This window comes from Rhincodon typus, chromosome 6 (genome assembly GCF_021869965.1).
Source record: "Rhincodon typus isolate 14 chromosome 6, sRhiTyp1.1, whole genome shotgun sequence".
Lineage (NCBI taxonomy): Eukaryota > Metazoa > Chordata > Chondrichthyes > Orectolobiformes > Rhincodontidae > Rhincodon > Rhincodon typus.
The window spans coordinates 21,124,707-21,145,808 of record NC_063337.1 but is presented as its reverse complement, the minus strand read 5'-3'; the positions used below and the strand labels follow the sequence as shown (position 1 = coordinate 21,145,808).

The 21,102-nt window shown below is 40.6% G+C and overlaps 1 protein-coding gene across 3 annotated transcripts in view; it reads left to right on the top strand.

Moving 5' to 3' along the window:
• LOC109921678 (rho guanine nucleotide exchange factor 17-like) overlaps nucleotides 1–21,102 on the top strand; it is a 432,839-nt gene that overhangs the window by 149,171 nt on the left and 262,566 nt on the right. The gene's annotated exons all lie outside the window — the stretch shown is intronic.

Sequence of the window (21,102 nt, the reverse complement as noted above, 5' to 3'; positions counted from 1 at the left end):
TTGGCTTCGGAAGTGACCCATGGCATAAACATGCTGTTTTCTCACATCTTGTTGCATTTCCATTATGCCTGAGAACACAAACACACTTGTACTGGAAACAAGGGATTGTTAGAAGATGTTGGAAGTACTAGCATTGATAACTTCTTTGCCAGCCTGAAATTTTATACATTTTATACATTTAAGCAGCCCTTGCTGCTTGCAGTACAAGAAAAGCACTTAAGACAGCAAACAGAGTAAGTCGGTCATACTTTTATAGAATACCGAGGAATTGATGATGGAATTTTCCTCAAAGAAGCCAGCTATTCTTAAGACAAGTACAAACTCTGTCAGTTTTAGAATTGCAACAGATGCCTCCATTTTTGGTCTCATTGATAACCTGACTGTGCTGGTCTGGGAACTTGACAGCAGTTTTAAATAACAGCAGCTATTTCTGTTTCTGAGTCTTCTAATAATATAGTATGACTAGGACCTTGGAAAAAGCACAAGAAAATATTGTGAGAGCATTGCGAAATGCAGTGTCTTACTGCTGATATGAGAATACACAGATCAGTGGGAAATTGTACAGTGATGTTTTAAAGTTACAAGTGAAAGCATTGTGACCTAAAGATTGTATATGCAATATTCAGATTTCCAACAGCTATTTGTAACTCGTGCTCTGATTGCATGTTTTTGGTGTCATGCTCAGCACAACATCGTGGGCTGAAGGGCCCATTCCTGTGCTGTATTGCTCTATGTTCTTTGTTGTGAGTGCACATGTTAGATGAACAAAGAATATGGCCCAGAGTTTAGTTGCTAAGGCAGATAATTGACATTTCAAATTGCCTGACTTGCTGGACAGCTTCAATGAAAAGTGTCCCATCACGCGCAGTTTTTATTTTGAGGGAAGGGAGTGAGATTGTGTTCATTGGCTTCAGAAGCAGGGATGAGTGAGTGCCAAGGTGAGCTGGCTAGAAAGCCTGCCTTGCTTGTCCAGGGTATTTATTTTTATGTTTAGTTGCCAAGCTTTTCAGCTCTGTAGCTTTCACCCCTCACAGCTCCTTATCCCCCAACCACCCCCATGGTTTCTGTGCTAATTCAATTCCAAGTCTTGCCCCTCACCCACCCATACCCCTTCAGTGGGTCCCCAACTTACGAATGTCCAACCTATGTGTGCTCGTACTTGCGAACACGATCCCATCCAGGGGAGGAAGTTTAAAGATCTGCCAGTGGGCTGAGGAATGGCAGATGGATTTTAATTTAGATAAATGCTAGGTGTTGCATTTTGGTGGGACAAACTAGGGCAGGACTTACACAGTCAATGGTAGCATCCTGAGGAGTTTTATTGAAGAAAGAGATCTAGAGGTACAGGTTCATAGCTCCTTGAAAGTGGAGTCACAGGTAGACAAGGTGGTGACAAAGGCTTTCAGCATCCTTTCTTTCATCAGTCAGAGCATTGAATATAGGAGTTGGGACATCTTATTGCAGCTGCACAAAAGGTTGGTGAAGTCACATTTGGTGTACTATGTGCAGTTCTGGTCACTCTGCTATAGAAAGTATATTATTAAACTAGAAAGAGTGCAGAAAAGATTTACTAGGATGCTACCTGGACCGTAAGGTTTGAGTTGTAAGGAGAGATTGGATAGGCTGGGGCTTTTCTATGGAGTGTAGGAGACTGAGGAGTGACCTTATGGAGTTTTATAAAATCATGAGAGGCATAGTTAAGGTCGATAGCCAACAGCTTTTCCCCATGCTAGGGGAGTCTAAATCTAGAGGGCATAGGTTTAAGGTGAGAGGAGAGAGATACAAAAGGGTTCAGAGGGGGAATCTTTTCACACAGAGTGGTGAATGCCTGGAACGGGCTGCCAGAGGGAGTGTTGGAAGCGAGTACGATTTTGTCATTTAAGAAACATTTAGACAGGTACATGGATGGCATAGGTATGGAGGGATATGGACCAAACACAAGCAAATGAGACTAGTTTAAGTGCGAAAACTGGGCGACATGGACAGGTTGAGTCAAAGGGCCTGTTTCCATGCTCTAGCCCTCTTTCACTGTATGACTATAAGAACATTTCCTATACTTATGAACAGCTATTTTGTGTTGTCCTGTATTGTGTTGTGTCTTGCATACAAATTGATGTGAGAATGGACTCAAGAATGGAACCCTTTCACAACCCAGGGTCTGCCCATATATCAATACAATGATAACTCAATGCCGCCACTGAAATCCCCTGCCCCCTCCGTAGCCACTTACCAGGTATTCACCAAGGATGGATCTCAGGACCCATGTGGAAATGAAAAGAAAGACAAACTAACAATCTAATTCACTTCCCACAAATATGGACTTGATAGTAAAAGGAAACTCTGATTCACAAAATCCTTTCAGAGTTTCTAAATCTTCCCAAATGGTTAAACCCCTATCAAGGCAAACAAGCGTCCACTTGTACTCCACATCAAAGTAAGGTAATCCTTTATAATAGCCTCTTTAAATTGTCAATCAAACTGTGAACTCTGAACCTTCATTGAAATATGAACATACAAATTAGAAGCAGATAAAGACCATTCTGGCCTTGAAACTTGCTCTGCCAATCAATAAGGCCATTGCTGATTTGGTTTGTATTCAGAATTACACATTCCCATTCCTGATGACCTTTGATTCCTTTGCCCAACAAGAATCTATCTAGCTCTGTGTTAAAAATATTCATTGACCCTTTCTCTCCCACCTCTGATGCAGAAATTTTCAAAGTCACACAGCTTTCTGAGAGAAAACAAAATCCCCTTGTCCCTGCTTGAAAAGGGTGACCCCTAATTTTAAAAGTGTCCCCTAATTCTGGATTTGCCCACAAGAGTAAACTTCCTTTCTGTATCCACCTTGTGAAGACCATTCAGGATCTTACTAACTTTAATTAAGTCACCGTTCGCTGTTCTGATGGCTAATGAAAACATACCCAGCTTTTCCAAATTATCCTCATAAGACACCCTGCTCATTCAAATATCAATCCAGTAAACCCCCTTTGAAACGCCTTCAGCATTTCTACATCCTTAATTAAATAAGGAGACTACAACTGCACACAGTATTCCAGATGTGTTAACTGTAACGTTTTAAATTTAGCCAAAAAGTCATGAGCGCATCATTGAGAAGAGACAGAAGATTTGACATGCTTGTATTAGAACGTATGAACGAGAAGCAAGACGAGGCAATTCAACTTCTTGAGCCTGCTCCACCATTCAATATGATCATGGCTGATCTCACCTCAGCCTCAACCCCACTTCACGGAACTCTTGAGCTCATTACTAATTAAAAATCTTTCTGTCTCCTCCTTAAATTTACCCAATGTCCTGGCATCCACCACATTCTGGGGAAGTGAACTCCACAGATTGACAACCCTTTGAAAGAAGTAATTTCTCCTAATCTTAGTTTAAATCTGCCATCTTTTAGTTTGGAACTATGATCTCTCGTTCTAGATTGCCCCATAAGGGGAATCATCTACTTTACACCTACTTTGTCAGTCCCCTTTGGCATATTCTTACATACCTCAATAAAATCTCCTCCTATCCTTCTAAACTCTAGAGAGTATAGCCCTAAACTGCTCAGTCGCTCCACATAAGACCAACCCTTTCACCTCGAATTAATTCAGTCAACATTGAAGGGCATACTGGCTGGAGGGTCTATATGGGGATCTCTTGCTCTTGTCTCTCATTTTCTTACATATTCTAGACTGACACCACAGCACTGAGGGATGTTGCATCAGCACAGATATATTATTGCCCAGGCCTTGTCTGCCTAATCCTGGCTAACATTCCTCCCTCCATCAACGCTATCACGATGATAAAACTCTGGAAGTGCACAATGGGTTTGATGCTTCAGTTCTGTACCCTGAGAATCAGAGAATGATAGAGCACAGATGAAGGCCCTTTGGTCCACTGTACACATGCCTGTTTTCAATCATGCCACTTGATGAGTTCCACTCTCCTCTTTCCCAATGACCTGCTAATGTTTTCATTTCAAGTACTTATTGAATTTCCTTTTGAAATTTATCATTCAATTTGCTTCTACCACTCTTTCAGGCATTGCATTCCTGATTCTAATGACCCACAATTTGAAATGTGTTTCCTTTCTGATGAAGGCTTGTGCATTGAAATATCACAACTTGTCTTTTTCTCTCTGCAGATGCTGATTCCCTCCTGTGTCTTTCCAGCATTTTTGATTTCATTTCAGATTTCATGCATTCTGAGTACTTTAAAAATTATGTCTCCAAAAATAGATTAACTGGTCGTTTATTTCATTTATTGTTTGTGGAATATGGACGTTTGCACATTGATTGCAGTGTTTGCCTAGAACACTTAGTGGTTATGCTTCACAAAGTAATTAATTGAACGGGGAAGGACGTAATTGTGTTCGGAGACATGACACTGAATACACGCGTGTTTTTCTTTGTTCTCTTGGTGCTCTTGTCCAAAAGGTGGGTAGAGGTTTGGAACGCTCTTCCACAAATGGCAATTGATGCTAGATCCGTTGTTAATTTTAAATCTTGAGATGGATAATTTTTGTTCAGCAAAGGTGTTCAGGGATATGAACCAGAGGCAGCTCTATGAGAGAAGGTTAAGAAGGAAAGATTGAAAATTGAAACAATTAGAAAATGCTAGAAATGTGTAAGGGTGTTAATACCATGAAAACTCTTCTAATTACTGAATCACATTCTGTGATCCTGTAGCACTGTGTCTTCCCACTACCTCTTTAGTTTTCTTCCTTCTGTTTTTAAAGTGTTTGACTAATAATGGAATATGATTCCACATTTGCTAGCAGCCCCTCTCTTCTAATTGGCCATTCTTCTCTTGTGGGCTGGAACTGTGAATATTGAGCCAGCATTTGAGCCATTAGAGTCATGGTGGTAGAACACTACTGTTACTTAAACTTACGTTGTCCACAAATACACTTCTGGCAGGAGTGTTGAATAGTGACCTACACCTGGATCGCTGGATAATTTACTGTCTTTCATAGTCTAGAAACATTGAGACCAATTAGAGCAACCATTCACTGTCTGTAGTGAGAAAACTAGCTGGACAGTGACCCACTGTAAAGCTTCAGATTTTCCTGGCTTGATGTGCTGAGACAGAGGAATTAATGAAGTGTGTTTTGTTTTGGGCTCATTAGAATTTGTTGCATTGACAGTCAGGTTTTAGACTACGCTTTGATTTAATTTGATTTGATTTATATTGTCACATGTACTTAAGTGTAGTGCAAAGTTTTGTTTTGTGTGCATTACAGGCAGATCATAACATACAACGATCATAGGGTGATTGAACAGAGTGAGGAGTAGAAAGTTATAGCTGTAAAGATGCACAAAAAGCAAGATCAACACTAAATTTGAACTTTGAGGCTTCCATTCAGAAGTCTAATAACAGTGGGCAAGAAGCTGTTCTTGACCTTGTTGGTACGTGTGTTTAAGCTTTTGTATCTTCTGCCTGACAGAAGAGGTTGGAAGAGATTACAACTGGGGTGGGAGGGGTCTTTGATAATGTTGGCTGCCTTTCTGAGGCATTGGGAAGTGTTGGTGGATTCAATGGCTGGAAGGTTGGCTTGCGTGATGGTCTGGACTGTGTTCACAACTTTCTGCTGTTTCTTACGGTCCTGGAGAGAGCAGTTGCCGTACCAAACTATGATGCATCCGGACAGAATGTTTTTTGCGGTGCATCTATAAAAGTTGATGAGAGTTCTTCTGTACATGCTGAATTTCTTGCTATATTCACTGCCAAATTCACACTATAGATATAATTCTGCCTATAGCTTTCAGTAACTGATGAAGTAAATTGTGAAAACAAACACGAAAATCTGAGATAGGAGAAGGGTGAACATATAGTGGTTTATAGAATCATGAGGGGCATAGATAAGGTGAATAGCCAAGGTCTTTTCCTGATCACAGGGTAGGGGAGTCTACAACTAGAGACCGTAAGTTTAAGGTGAGAGGGGAAAGATTTAGAAGGGACCCGAGGGGCAACGTTTTGACGCAGAGGGTGATGCGTGTATGTAACAAGTTGCCAGAGGAGATTGTAGAGGCAGGTACAATTGCAACATTTAAAAGACATTTGGACAGACACATGGATAGGAAGTTTAGAGGGATATGGGCCAAACGCAGGCAAACAGGACTAGTTCAGTTTAGGAAACCTGGTCAGGATAGACGAGTTGGGCTGAAGGTCTGTTTCCATGCTGTGTGACTTGAGGACTCTAGGAGCATATCATACAGTATCCCCAGCCTTTCTGCAATCACTTCCTGACTTTGTGCTTCAACTCACTTCCCCTCGCACTTCCCTTATCCATTGATTGCCCAAAAGACCAAAGATTTGTCTATCTCAGTCTTTAAATGTGTTCAACAATATTGAGAATTCGCAACTCTCTGAGGTAGAGAATTCCAAAGATTCACACAACTTTGAGTGAAGAATTTTCTCTTCATCTTAGTCCTGAGTAATCATGTCCTCATCCTCAGACTGCGCCCCTGTGTTTTAGACTCCCCAGTCAGCGGAAGCAATCTCTCAGTGTTCAATCTATCAATCACCTTCAGAATCTAGTATGTTGAATCCACAAGGTCACCTCTCATTCTTCTAAATCCCAGAGAATATGTGTCCTGTTTTCATCAAAGGACAAACCTCTCGTTCCAGGGATCAATCTAGTGAATCTTTGCTGTACGAGTGTATCCTTCCTTAAATATGGAGGCCAAACTGCATGTCCTCCAGATATGGTCTCACCAAAACCCTGTACAATAGTTGCAAGTTATCTTCATTGCAATGTTGCAATCCCCTTATAATGGGCAACACACCATTTACTTTCCTAAGTGGTTGATGTATCTGCATGCTAACTTTCCATGTTCATTTTACAAACGTGCTCGCGTCTTTCTGAACACCAACATTTACAAGTTGCACAATTCTTTTAAAAAAATCTGCTTTCCTGTTCCTTTGACCAAAGTGAATAATCTCACACTTGGCCCTGTTATTCTCCATTTATCATCTTATTTCTCACTCATTCACCCTGTAAATATGTCTTTGCAGCCTCTCTGTGGCCTCTATGCAGCTTACAGTTGCACCTAGCTTTGTGCCATCAGCAAACTTAGATACGTTACTCTTTGTCTCTTCATCTAAGTCACTAATATGGAATGTAAACAGCTGAAGCTCCAACTCATCCTTTCGACACTTTACAAGGCACAGAATCTCACACTTCTTCCCTCTTTGGGTCCTGTTTGTTAATCAGAGTCTTATTCATGCCAGTCTATTACTTACACCTCCATGTGATCTTATTTTGTCTATTAAACTTTTATTAACCATTATGAATCACCTTACTAATGCCATTTAGAAACTCAGGTATACCATATTCTATGATTCCAGATTATGGAAAGCAGGACAAATTAAATCCCAGAATGAAACCTGGTTTTATAGATGATCTATTTAACTTTGCAGTTAGTTAACATGGCATTCCACATATCATAGACCAAATAGTATAACCGTTTCAACCATTAACAACACAGGGGTTCTCCCAGTCACTGCACTAGTCACATGCTTTCTTGGAACTGATATACTTAAGTTAGTGTTTCAAATAGACTTTCTTGTCTTTTCAAAATAACTTCATAGGACTTACTGCCGTCCATCTACCTATAATTTCAAATCGAAGTCAGGTATATGTAATACATATTATACATGTTTCAACATTATATCTACTGGTTCACTTTTATCTACCATACTTGTTGCATCCTTACTTGAAATGGAGTGTTAGATGTACTAACTTCTAATCTGTTTGACTCACTCCAGAATCTAAGGAATTGTAGAAAATCGTATTGAATGTATTTACTATCTTGCAGCTACATTTTTTGAGAATTGTAGGATATAGGCAATCAGCTCCTGGGGATTTGTCATATTTTAGGCCCTTAAATGTCTTCTGTCTTTTTTGCTGCCGATATCAGTTATCTTTATTTCCTCATTCTCGTTAGCACATAGGTTACCTCCTCTTTCTGGTATGTGATTTGGGTATTGCTGTGACGATAAACACAATATATTTCTTTACTATATCTGCTCCTAAGGGAACAACATTTACTTTAGCTACTTACTTTTTAATCCATTTGTAAAAGCACTCACAGTCTGTGTTTATATTCCTGGCTGGTTTGTTCTCACTTTATTCTTTGCCATTTTTGATGGCTGTTTGCTGGTTTGTAAGACATTCCCAATTCTCAGACGTACTACTTTTCCTTTGCAGAATTATAAGCCTCTTTTATGAGCATATGACTCAGGAATAGATCATTCGGCCCTTGAACCTCCTTTACTGTTCAGTAGGATCTTGGCTGATCGAATTGTGGCCTCAACTCCACTTTCCAACTGATCCCAGATAACTTTTGGTTTCCTTTTTAGTCAGGAATCTGTCAATCTGTTAAAAATATTCAATTCTTCTGCCTTTCTGGGGAAAAGCTCCAGAGACTTTCAACCCTCTGAGTGAAAAAAAACTCTCCTTTTGTTTTAAATGGGTACCTTCTAGGACTAGCATCTCAAAAAAAAGGAAATGTCTTTTCAGAACCCATTTCCTCAGGATCTCATATGTTTCAATTCTCCAAACTTCAATGTGTGTAAGCACAGCAGTCCAAACTTTCTTTTTAAGATAACACCCCAACCATCCCAGGAATCAATTATGAGAATCTTTCTAGCACATTTATGTCTTTTATTTAATAAAGAGATCCAAACTGTATACATTACTCCTGATGTGTCTCACCAAAGCCTTGTACAGCTGCAGTAAATCATTCCTATTTTGATACTCCATGCCCCTTGCAATGGTGGTGACAATTCATTTATCTTCCTAATTACTTGCTGTACTGGTATAATAACAGTTTGTGATTTACATATCAAGGTACCAAAATCCCCCTGTACCTCAGAATTCTGCAGGCTCCCTCTATTTAAATATTATGTTGCTTTACTATTCTTCTTGTCAGAATGAACATGTTCACATTTGCCCACATTTTACTCCATCTGCCAAATTTTAGGCTAAATCACTTTACCTGTCTATGTCCCTTTGCAGAGTCCTATCTCCTCTTTGCAACTTACTTTCCTAATTATCACTTTTAACGTAATACCTCCTCATTTAGTTACAGGGGCGTTCTTCTTGCCGAGTTTTTGTTTGTAAATGGGATATATTTTTTGTTGAGTATTTTGAATTTTCATTTAAATATTTCCCATTGCTTAGTTACTATCATAGCTTTCAGTCTATTTACTAATCATATTCTCGTAGTTGGCTTTGATCAACTCTAAGATTCATGTTTGTGATTGAATGATGTTTCTCCCAAGTTTAACATATACTTCAATAATACTATGATCACCAACTCTTAGTTGCTGTTTGACTGAGATTACCAATGAAGTCTGTCTCATGACAAAGTCAGTCATATGTTGTCTGCCCAAAAGACAGGTTTTTGGCTCAGTGTCTCCTGAAGCTTGATCTTGAAGAATGTTCTTAGTAGTTTTTGTCAGTGATGAGTTCCCATTTCTTTCCACCCTCAATGGGAAGGGCAGTGTGCAGGTTCCAGGTCTGCTTCAGCTGGCACAGCAATCAATCTTGCATTGTTGATATCATTCTTTACCACACACTAGTACAAGGAATACAATTATATATTTTACTTCAGATATAAACTGGAAAATAGAAGTTTAGACTGCTTTGGTTGTATTTTTTAAAGTACAACTCAAAGAAAAAGTTGAACCATGTGGTCACTTATTGGTTACACAAGGGAATCTAACTTTTTTTTAAGGTGCTGAATTTGATAATTTTCTGAGACTAGCAGACAGCAGGTGGCTTTTGGGTAGGTAAAAAAGAAACTGCCCAGCAACAGTTTTTGGATTGACTCTAAGTAGCTGTTTGTCACGGAACTGAGAGGATAGAGAGCACTTGGGCTGAGAACTCCCAGAAGCTTGCAGGTGAGTGAGATCTCTCTTTCTGTCTTGCCTCCTCTATGACTGGAAAGAAATAATTCTCAAACACACTGAAAATAAGTTAAAATTTATAATTCAAGCCAATACCTAGATCCAACTGACCAACTACTGAATTGAGGATTACCACAGTCAACAACAACAACAACATATTTTTGCCAAAAGAAAGTCACATTTGATTTGGACTCTTGATCCACAGACTTTTTTCCATTTATTGCCTACATTTTCCATTCATAATGTTCCTAAAAGACAGTTTATCTCATCTGTATTGTCCATCCTATTTAGCAATGAATTTGTGCATATTTGAATTCAAGAGGGTATAGTTCAAGTTTGCGTATGACTAATTAATAATCATTTTGCCACATGTCAGAAAATAAGGTTAAGGGCTATTGTGATACAGTGATAATGTCCCCACCTTTGGCCCAAGAGGCCTGGTTTCAGGTTCCACTTCTCCAGAGGTGTGTCCTAACACACCTGAGTAGGTTAATTTAGAAATAGTGGATAAGGTTATTAATTAATACGTTTTTATTTTCTTGTTCACTGATGAAATCCAGTCTGAGTTTGATTAACCTTAGATAGAGGCCACAGTTAGTGGCTAATGTTTTGTGACATCCCATGGAATAATGGGGCTTAGTTATCAGTTCATTCTTCCCATCAAGACCATGGCTATACTTATCAACTGACTGAACTAAACAACCCCCCTCATTTTGTAATACTGGATATAAAATAGCTTCATTCCTGGATCCATGATGTCTTGCCCCAGGAAACTGTCACAAAAATGAGCTATAAATCTATATATGAGACCAATCTTGTTAATTTGTTTGTGATAAAGGTGTAGAATGTATAATAATCATTTGGAAACTTGAAATATCAAAATGGAGGAAAATAAATTGAATTTCAGTTCTGTGAGGGTAACTTTTTTAAGAGTCACAAAGTAATTTGCATCAGCAACCTAATAGCCAAGAAAGTATATCATTTAGCTAATAGCCCAGCTGGATACCTGTGAAATTAATTGATTAAGTATTTGTACTGCTGGGTTTCATGACATACAGTACAGAGAGAACAGGCTGGGGTGCATTAGTTTAGCTTTGACTTCATTACAGAAGTATTAGGAGTTCAGCCCAGGAGAATAGTTTGTCCTGGTAGAGGAATTATGTTTCAGTCCAGGAGAACAGTCAACAAACTAGAAGGATTTTAGTTTATTTCATCCCGAGGCGGTGAGAGTTTGTGTAGTGGTTTTTGAGTTTTCAAAAATGTCTTAGCAGTCCAAGAAGAACTGGGAAGAATCATAAAAACATGATTCAAAAGATAGAAGTAAAATTTCTGTGGAAATGAGTATCTCTGAAGGGTATTGCTGGGAACAGGTTGAAACTTTGTCTTGCTGTTTAGGTTAGCTTCCTCAGCTAACTTTTCTATTCATAGACTTTTTTTTGATTTTGTGTAATGAACTTGTTTTATTGTGTTAAAAAACTGTGTGGAGCCTCATTAAATATATTTCAGTGACTAACCATCAGTGTGACCAGTTACAGAAATTATACTTACGATCTATCAAGCCAGGTTTCATTCTGGGATCTTAGTCAGCATTACTATCATCAGTATCAGAAAAAACTAAAGTTTCCTACAATTACTACATTGTATTTATTGCACACTCCAAAGTTTTATTTTCTAATGCTCTGTTCAAGGGTATAACTACTGTTAGCAAGCCTAAAATATACTCCAGCCAGCATTTTCTAACTCTTACTATTTCTAATCTCTGCCCGTACTGATTTTACTTCATGATCTTCTGACCCAAGATCCTTCTTTACAGATGTCCAAATGCATCCTTTACTATCAGGGTCACCCTGCCTCCTTTCCTATTCTGTGCTTTTTCAAAATAGCATATGCACTCAAATATTTATTTCCCAACCTTGGTCACCATGCAACCATGTCTCAGTAATGCTGATTAAATTGAAATCATTTCCCTTTAGTTGTGGTACATATTTATCTATCTTACTGCAGATGCTTTGCGCATTAAGATGAGGAGCTTCTATTTCAACTCCTACTTTTATTACCTTTTTTTGGTCCCAGCCAACCATAGTACTGGATAGGTTAGATCCTAGAGTGAAACCTGGCTTCATAGATCATAAGTTTTCTTTTTGCAGTTGGTTCCCATGATAGTTCATCACTGAGACATATTTATTCTAGGCTGCAAACATTCTTTAACAAAATGCTGTAATAAATTTATTACACAAAAGATAAAAAAAGGAACAAAACAAAAATATATTTGAGACAATTTTGACAGCAATCAATCTAATATAAGCAACAAAACAACATTTCAACTGTTTTCCAGCAACATCCATTTACAAATGCTTAATCCCAAAGTGATATCACTCCTAATGCAACTCTTTAATTTCTTATTTAACTGACTGTTATCCAGTTTTTCATCTGGTACTACAGAGATGGCTTTAAGACTATTTCTAATTTCCCTGGCCTGAACCACCTTTCAGTTCTGAGATAGTAGGAACTGCAGATGCTGGAGAATCTGAGATAACAAGGTGTAGAGCTGGATGAACACAGCAGGCCAAGCAGCATCAGAGGAGCAGGAAGGCTGACGTTTCAGGCCTAGACCCTTCTTCAGAAATGGGAGAGGGGAAGGGGGTTCTGAAATAAATAGGGAGAGAGGGGGAGGCGGATAGAAGATGGATAAAGGAGAAGGTAGGTGGAGAGGAGACGGACCGGTCAAAGAGGCGGGGATGGAGCCAGTAAAGGTGAGTGTAGCTGGGGAGGGAGGGAGGAGATAGGTCAGTCCAGGGAGGACGCACAGGTCAAGGGGGCGGGATGAGGTTAGTAGGTAGGAGATGGGGGTGGGGCTTGAGGTGGGAGGAGGGGATAGGTGGGAGGAAGAACAGGTTAGGGAGGCGGGGATGAGCTGGGCTGGTTTTGGGATGCGGTGGGGGAGGGGAGATTTTGAAGCTTGTGAAGTCCACATTGATACCATTGGCCTGCAGGATTCCCAAGTGGAATATGAGTTGCTGTTCCTGCAACCTTCGGGTGGCATCGTTGTGGCACTGCAGGAGGCCCAGGATGGACATGTCGTCTGAGGAATGGGAGGGGGAGTTGAAATGGTTTGCGACTGGGAGGTGCAGTTGTTTAGTGCGAACCGAGCGTAGGTGTTCTGCAAAGCGGTCCCCAAGCCTCCGCTTGGTTTCCCCGATGTAGAAGAGGCCACAACGGGTACAGCGGATGCAGTATACCACATTAGCAGATTTTCAGGTGAACATCTGCTTGATGTGGAAAGTCTTCTTGGGGCCTGGGATGGGGGTGAGGGGGGAGGTGTAGGGGCAGGTGTAGCACTTCCTGCGGTTGCAGGGAAAAGTGCCGGGTGAGGTGAGGCTGGAGGGGAGTGTGGAGCGGACAAGGGAGTCATGGAGAGAGTGGTCCCTCCGGAAAGCAGATAAGGGTGGGGAGGGAAAAATGTCCTTGGTGGTGGGGTCGGATTGCAGATGGCGGAAGTGTCGGAGGATGATGCGTTGGATCCGGTGGTTCGTGGGGTGGTACGTGAGGACAAGGGGGATTCTGTTTTTGTTGTTATTACGGGGAGGGGGTGTGAGGGATGTGTGGTGGGAAATGCGGGAGACACGGTCGAGGGCATTCTCGACTACTGAGGGGGGGATGTTGCGGTCCTTGAAAAACGAGGACATCTGAGATGTACAGGAGTGGAATGCCTCATCCTGGGAGCAGATGCGGCAGAGGCAAAGGAATTGGGAATAGGGGATGGCATTTTTGCAGGAAGGTGGGTGGGAGGAGGTGTATTCTAGGTAGCTGTGGGAGTCGGTGGGCTTGAAATGGATATCGGTTTCTAGGTGGTTGCCGGAGATGGAGACAGAGACGTCCAGGAAGGACCAGTTCTGCTGGCCTAAATGTTTTTTTTTCTCCTCCAGTTCTGACAGTTTGAAAGCTTCTGCACAAATTCTCACAGCTTGGAGACGTCATAAACTAAAATCTTTCTGCTCGCTTTCTCCTGAAATAAACTTCTAATTCTTCTGCATGAAATCAAAAGCTTAAATTAGTGGTTATTGCTCTGTTTTCTCTGTTGTAAACTCAGCAGTATGGAAATTTCAACAGTCAGGAATCCTGCCAGGTACTTGACTCAATTACATGCTTACTTGGAAATTATGTATTTAGTTCACTGTTCCGAAAGAATTTCTGACCATTGAAATTGTTACCTCTGCAGAACTGAAGCTAAATCCCATCTGCTTCAATTTTAAAAATCCAAAATTGAAACATGATAACAGGTTATGCATGTTTATTACAGCCTTAATCACTGATGCACAATTACTGTTAACATCTTTGTTCCTTCATGTTCAACTATGTGTGTCTTTACCCACATCATAAGACTGTTTAGATACCTTGATGTTTCTCTTAATATTTCTAAATCTTCTTTGATCTGAACTCTCATCGTCCCTGTTAGTTTGAAGCCCTATGCACAGCCCCAGCTATGCGAGTTCGTGCTAGTCCCACCAGCAGAGCTCACCCCAGTGGATCAGCTTTCTCTTTCCTCATACAACAACAGAGAATACTGGAGAACCACAGCAGACTTGGCAGCATCTGTCGAGAGAAAAATAGAGCTAACATTTTAAGTGCAGTGACCCTTTGTTAGAACTGACAATGGCTGGGAAGGGGTGATATTTGTATTGATGACATTACTTACTACTGGCATCAGTGCCCCATAAACCAAACCGGTTCTTCTGCACCTCTCTTTGAGCAATATGTTTATTTATTTAGTCTGTTTGACTGTATGCCAATTGCCATGTCCCTCAGACAATCTTTTATGTTCTGCATTCAAACTGGAACCTGAGTCCTTAGACTCTCTCAGGAGAACATATTTCTACCTTTGTTGTTAGTTCCTACATAGACCATATAAACTGGATCCTTCTCAGCCTACTTCATGTTCATCTCCAGCTATACAAAGATGTCACTGACCTCACCACAGATGGACAGTTATTAGAGTTTCTGATCATGGCTGCAGAGACAGTATCTACCTCACTAAGTACACCGTCTCCTATTGCTACCACATTCCTTTTCGCTCTTCTCGCTTGAATGGCATCCTATACCACAGTGGCGTGGTCACTTAGCAGTTTGCACGTCCACATTGCAATGGACATGTTCCCTCTGGTTGCACTCAGGGGCAGAGGCTTCTCCATTGCTACCTCCTGGATCCTCACAGCTGCCTAATTCACAGTCACAAGCCCTTGTTGGGCATTGACCAACTCTAAAGTTCAACCTAACCAATGGGTGTGACTGTCTACCAGAATAAAAAGTATCTAGGTAGCTGACAAAATGGTTTTATAGGTAAAGGTGGGTGAAAGTGAAGCGTAAATCTTGCTATGCTCTCAGATGCTGAAAGGTTAAAATTCATTAAATATATGTCATTGAACTTGCAGGGGATAGGTGTGGAGGTTAGAAGGATACACAGTGAGAACTTAAGGGAGACTGGAAGAATAAAAAAAAACAAAAATATGTCTTTATTGGTACTGGCAAATGTTAAGTGTATATCATTTATGTTTAGTTATATGTAGATGTGGGGGCATTAACTGAGGTTTCACTTGAGCATAGACAGAAAGACACTTAATGGAATTGATGTAATGAGTTAGCAGATGTACACTTACAATGGTTAGTTTTGTAAATGGACATAAAACCGAAAATGGCTTGCTTTAGTACAACCTTTCACCAACTACTTACCAGAATAGAAAATACCTTGTCTTGATGATCATAAAATGGGCGATTTTGATTGATTTCTTACATTTATAATCCTACAGCTCATCACTTATCTACTATTCCCATGTATAGATTTGTTGAAGTGTAGTAGTTGAACAAGGTGTGTTCACCATTGTTCTGAAGTATGTTGCCTTGTGTTGTGCAAAGTTGGGCAATAGTTGCTTCTCATGGCTTGACCGATCTCTCTTGGCTGATCCAAACAGATGCTGGGAATGGGCCAAAGCGCTGACTCAGCTCTTGCTGATGTAAAGGAAAGCTGTGTATATAATTATACTGTGGGAATGCTGCACAGTAACATAGTTGCACCATTATCTTTCCGAGGATCTGACTGCCAAAGCAAGGAGTCCCAAAAAAGGTAATAGGGCTCCTACTGTACTGAGTGGAGCACTAAAGTAAACACAACATGAGGATCTAAATACAACATAAGGAACATTGGTCTAATACATGGGCAGTAAAGCTGTTACAAAAAGAAATCTGAGAATTTTTAAGAGCAGTCCAAGATGTTTAACAAGGAACAGCGTATCAGAAAAATGGCTGTAGTAACAATAGCCACCTAATTAAACACCTCATTAAATTATTACCTAATCATTTTCTTGAACAAAACTTCATTGTGAAGACAAGGTAAAGGGGCAGAAAGTTTACCATGGGGATGAGCATTTACGTGAAAGGGCACCGAAGTCAGTGCCATCCAAGGTAGCTTTTCTTATAAGGACTAACCAATCCACCCATGTGAAAGTGTATATGACCCCTATCAGCTGCTAACTTCCAACATCAGTGAGTGATGAATACATGCTAACGTATTTCAGCCATAAAGGTCATTAAGGGAGATTAGAATTAGGATCAGCTCAGGCCTAGTATCTGTAAAGTTGTGGCTTGTATAATATATCCAGAGGTTATGTGAATACGCTATTTCATTAGGTTCATCTTCACAATTCCTGACCAAGCATTCTCTGTCAGGAGGCTGAGCTATCTCTGTGTGTGGGAGTGGGTGTTCGAAGCAATGTACCTTCCTTAAAGGGAGCTGGTGAAAATGGAAGGATGCGTTTGCTGTTGTGTTTTTGTTCTCATTCTAAGAAGCTATGTCTGTGTCTTTATCTAAGACTACAGAGAGCAGAGAAGCATCCTTTACATTTTACAGCCTTCTAGACTCAACATTGAATTTAAATTCATTTGTTTAGAGCTTAGCACATTTTTACCTTTTTCTAGTTCTTATGAAAACTCATCAACCTGAAACATTAACTATGTCTTCCATAATTTTTGCATGTTTACTTCCAATTTCCAGCATCTGCAGTATTTTTCTGTTAAACATAAATCTTGCTAAGTTATACAATTTAATGGGAAAATATTAAAAACTCAGCACCTTTACCTCAGTTAAAAATAGTTGACGGTCACTGGCCCAAAGTTTGCACCTCCGAGTAACTATCTGATGCACATCAACTTCAAACTTGCTTCAGGTTATGAAGAATCTAGATCTGAAAGGGTTGTAAGCTCAAATTCAACAATAACTTTCAAGAGAGAATTGTATAAAAATTGAAAATCAAAAAGCAAACATTTGCAGGGCTATGGGAAAAGAGCAGGAGAGTGGTCCTATTTGGAAATTGTTTCAAAGTGTTGGGTTATAATCCTAGCTGATGGTATTTCTGGAGAAGTCAGATCCTAGAATGAAACCTAGCTTGATAAGTCAAAATGTTTAATTTTTTTTTGCAATTGGTTACAGTTGTGTTTAGTTCCTGATCATATTTGGACAAAGCCTCCAGTTTTCTTTTAACACAAGAACATAAATTTATTACACCAAAGAGGGGGATGAAGTTCGACATATATTTGTGACATTTGAAGAGACCTTAACGTAAATAGCAAAACCACAGCTTCAACCTTTTCCCCAGCAACACACTTTTCAAATACTCCATCCTAGAGAAATGTCACTTCTGTTTTAACTCTAATTTCTTAACTGACTCATTCTAGTTTTCATTCTTGGACTACCAAAACAGTTTTAAGACTTCTTTCCAGTTCAGATGGGCTGGATTCCCTTGAAGTTCTGACAGCAAAGAGAGTTCTACCAACTCTCACAATCTGGAAATTCCACAAAGCAAACAAACTGTCCTGCTGCTAGGATGAATCTGCTCTGCTGAACTGAAAATCTTTAATCTTCTGCTAGCGTGAAACTTTCAACCTGAACTCAAGTTAAACCTTCCACTGTTCCCTGATCATTTGTTTTTCTATATGTCATAAACTGGGCAGTGTAAACACTTCATCAGTTAATATCACAGGTATCTACCTTTTACTAAGTCACGTGCTTTCTTGGAAATGATATATTTAGGTCACTCTTCCAAATAGTTTCTTTAGTTCTTTCATGGGATGCGGGTGTCACTGGCTAGGCCAGTTTTTTTTTGCTGTTCTCTAATTGTTAAGAGTCAGCCATCGTGCTGTGGGTCTGGAGTCAAATATGACAAGGATAGCAGATCTCTTTCCCTGAAGAACATTAATTGTTTACAGCATTAGGCTAGCTTTTTAATTCCAGATTTTTTTTCTTGAATTCAAATTGAGTGCCATGGTTGGACTTGAACCCTTGATCCCAGACATGAGGCTGGGATTCTGCTGGAGTACTCCAGCGACATTACCATTCTGTCACCGCTTTCCCTCTTTAAAAGTGTTCACAGAATTGAAACCAAAATCAATTTAAAATTTAAAATTATTTATGCAAATGATAAAACTACATATTAAGCAGTTTATCACAGTGAGCACAGGTAAGGTGGGCTGATTGGCTTCTTTCCATGTCTTATGATTCTATAAGAAGTAAATGGTGTTAGAGTAGTAGATCACAACAGTGTGGAATTACTATTTATTGGAAATCGCTCTCAATATTCTTACATTGTGCATAGTGCTAGACTTGTGTGCAGATTGTACACATTTTGCATAGCTAGCAGCAACAGAAATGAAGCATTTTTCCATTTGATGGCTGATATTGAGGTGAAATTGCTGTAAGGTTTCTCAGATTTTCAGTCATTGCAGGAGGTATAGAGGCTTCCTTCAAATGGTCTTCTAATTCTACACTGAAACTTGCTGAGGTAACTCTGCCTCCAGTTTTCTCTCTGTTACCTCATATCCACTAAGCAGCCTGGTAGTAGTCAACTTTGGGAACCTGTGTTCTCATAGTGTTGTGTGGTTCAGTATCAACTTGTGCATGGACAGCTTTGACATACATAGTGCAATTTAATGCAGGTTCAGTACGTCAAATCCAGCAATCTTGGGACCAAAGCCAGGTTTTAAGGTTTCTCTGATTTTGGATCTCCAATCTGTCAAGAATCTTAAATGAGTAACGAATCTGATTACAATAAAATCCCACAAGCAATCACTGAAAATGTTGGAATCCAGGTTAACCCAAAAGTAGATGATTTTGTCCAGGGCAGTTGGGCCCAGGACTCGAGTCTTCATGTCTTCAAACTGCAAAGGAACAGTTCCGAGAGACTGATTGTCCACTTGGCAAAGCCATAGATGCCAGTAGTGTCATTAAGGTTGGCACAGCCACATTACATTCCCCAGTGATCATACATTGCTCTTACCTCTATTACTATCCAATTCCCCACATGCAAAGAAGAACCAGGACACAGAAAATCCCAAGGAATGGATTCCCTCAGAACACTGGGAGAATAATACTGCTCTACAACAGGAACAGAGAGTGAGAGAGGCAGTCTGGGTGCAGCAGAAGTGAAAGAAGAAATCTGGGAAAAAGTTGGGCTTTATCAATAATACAGAGCCTGACCCTGAAATAGACCCATGAGTTCCACCAGTGCGGCTCTTCAAAAATGTACAGTTTTTGGACAATTCAGGTCTACAGTAGTTTAATTTGAGGTATTGTGCCTGTCCTTTCCCAACTATGAATTATGTAGGAAGACAGTCAGCCTGGCTTAATACCACTTAGTGTGTGGAAAGGTTGACGATGAGAGTCAAAGTGCCCAGTATATGGAGCCACGGTGTGGCGAGGAACATTCCTTGTCACAATGGATGTTTTGGCACTCTTAACCAGCATCCCCCACGATGATGGCATCGCTGCAACAGCTTCAGTACTCAAACACCAACAGCTGCTGATTTCCAGATGCCATCCTACAACTCATCCACTTCATCCTCAACCACAACGTCTTTACCTTCAACAACCAGCTGTTCAGTCAGACACATGGAACAGCCATGGGCACCAGATTTGCCCCCCAATACGCCCACATTTTCCTGTACAAGTTCAAGCAAGACTTCTTTGCTGCACAGGACCACCAACCAACAATATACACCAGATACGTTGACCACATTTTCTTCTTTTGGACTCACGGCGAGGAGTCACTGAAACGACTGCATAGTGATATCAACAAGTTTCATCCCACAATCAGACTTACCATGGACTACTGTTCAGAATCAGTCTAATTCTTGGACACATGCATCTCCATCAGGGACAGACACCTCTGTACCTCACTCTACAGCAAGCCCATGGATAACCTCACGATGCTGCACTTCTCTAGCATCTACCCTAAACATGTTAAAGAAGCCAACCCCTACCGACAAGCCCTGTGTATGCACAGGATCTGCTAAGATGAGGAGGAATGTGACAGACACTCAAAGATACTGAAGGACGCCCTCATAAGAACGGGATTCGATGCTCAACTCATCGATCGCCAGTCCTGATGTGCCACAGCGAAAGACTGCAATGACCTCCTCAGAAGACAGACACAAGACACGACTGATAGAGTACCCTTCGTCGTCCAGTACTTCCCCAGAGCGGAGAAACTATGCCATGTTAGTTTCAGCCTTCAACATATTTGATGACGACAAATATCTCACCAAGATCTTCCCTATGCCTCCACTTCATGCCATCAAACAACTGCCAAACCTTAAACAGACCATCGTTTGCAGGAAACTACCCAGCCTTCGGGACAGCATCGACCACAACACCACACAATCCTGCCATGGCAACCTCTGCAAGACATGTCAGATCATTGACATGGACAGTACCATCACACCTGGGAACACCATCCACCACATACACAGCACATACTCATGTGACTCAGCCAATGTTGTCTACCTCATATGCTGCAGGCAAGGATGCCCCGAAGCATGGTATATTGGTGAAACTATGCAGACACTACAACAACGGATGAATGGACACCGCGCTACAATTGCCAGACAGAGATGTTCTCTCCCAGTCAGGGAACACTTCAGGGAATGTCAAAGACATTCAGCCTCTGATCTTTGGGTAAACGTCCTCAAAGGCGGCCTTTGAAGTGTACAACAAAGCAGAATCACTGAGCAGAAACTGATAGCCAAGTGCCATACCCATGAAGATGGCCTCAACTGTGATCTTGGGTTCATGTTGTGCTATATGCAACCCCACCACACTTCCGTATCTGTAAAACCTTCCTTACTGTCCTGTTTTGACAC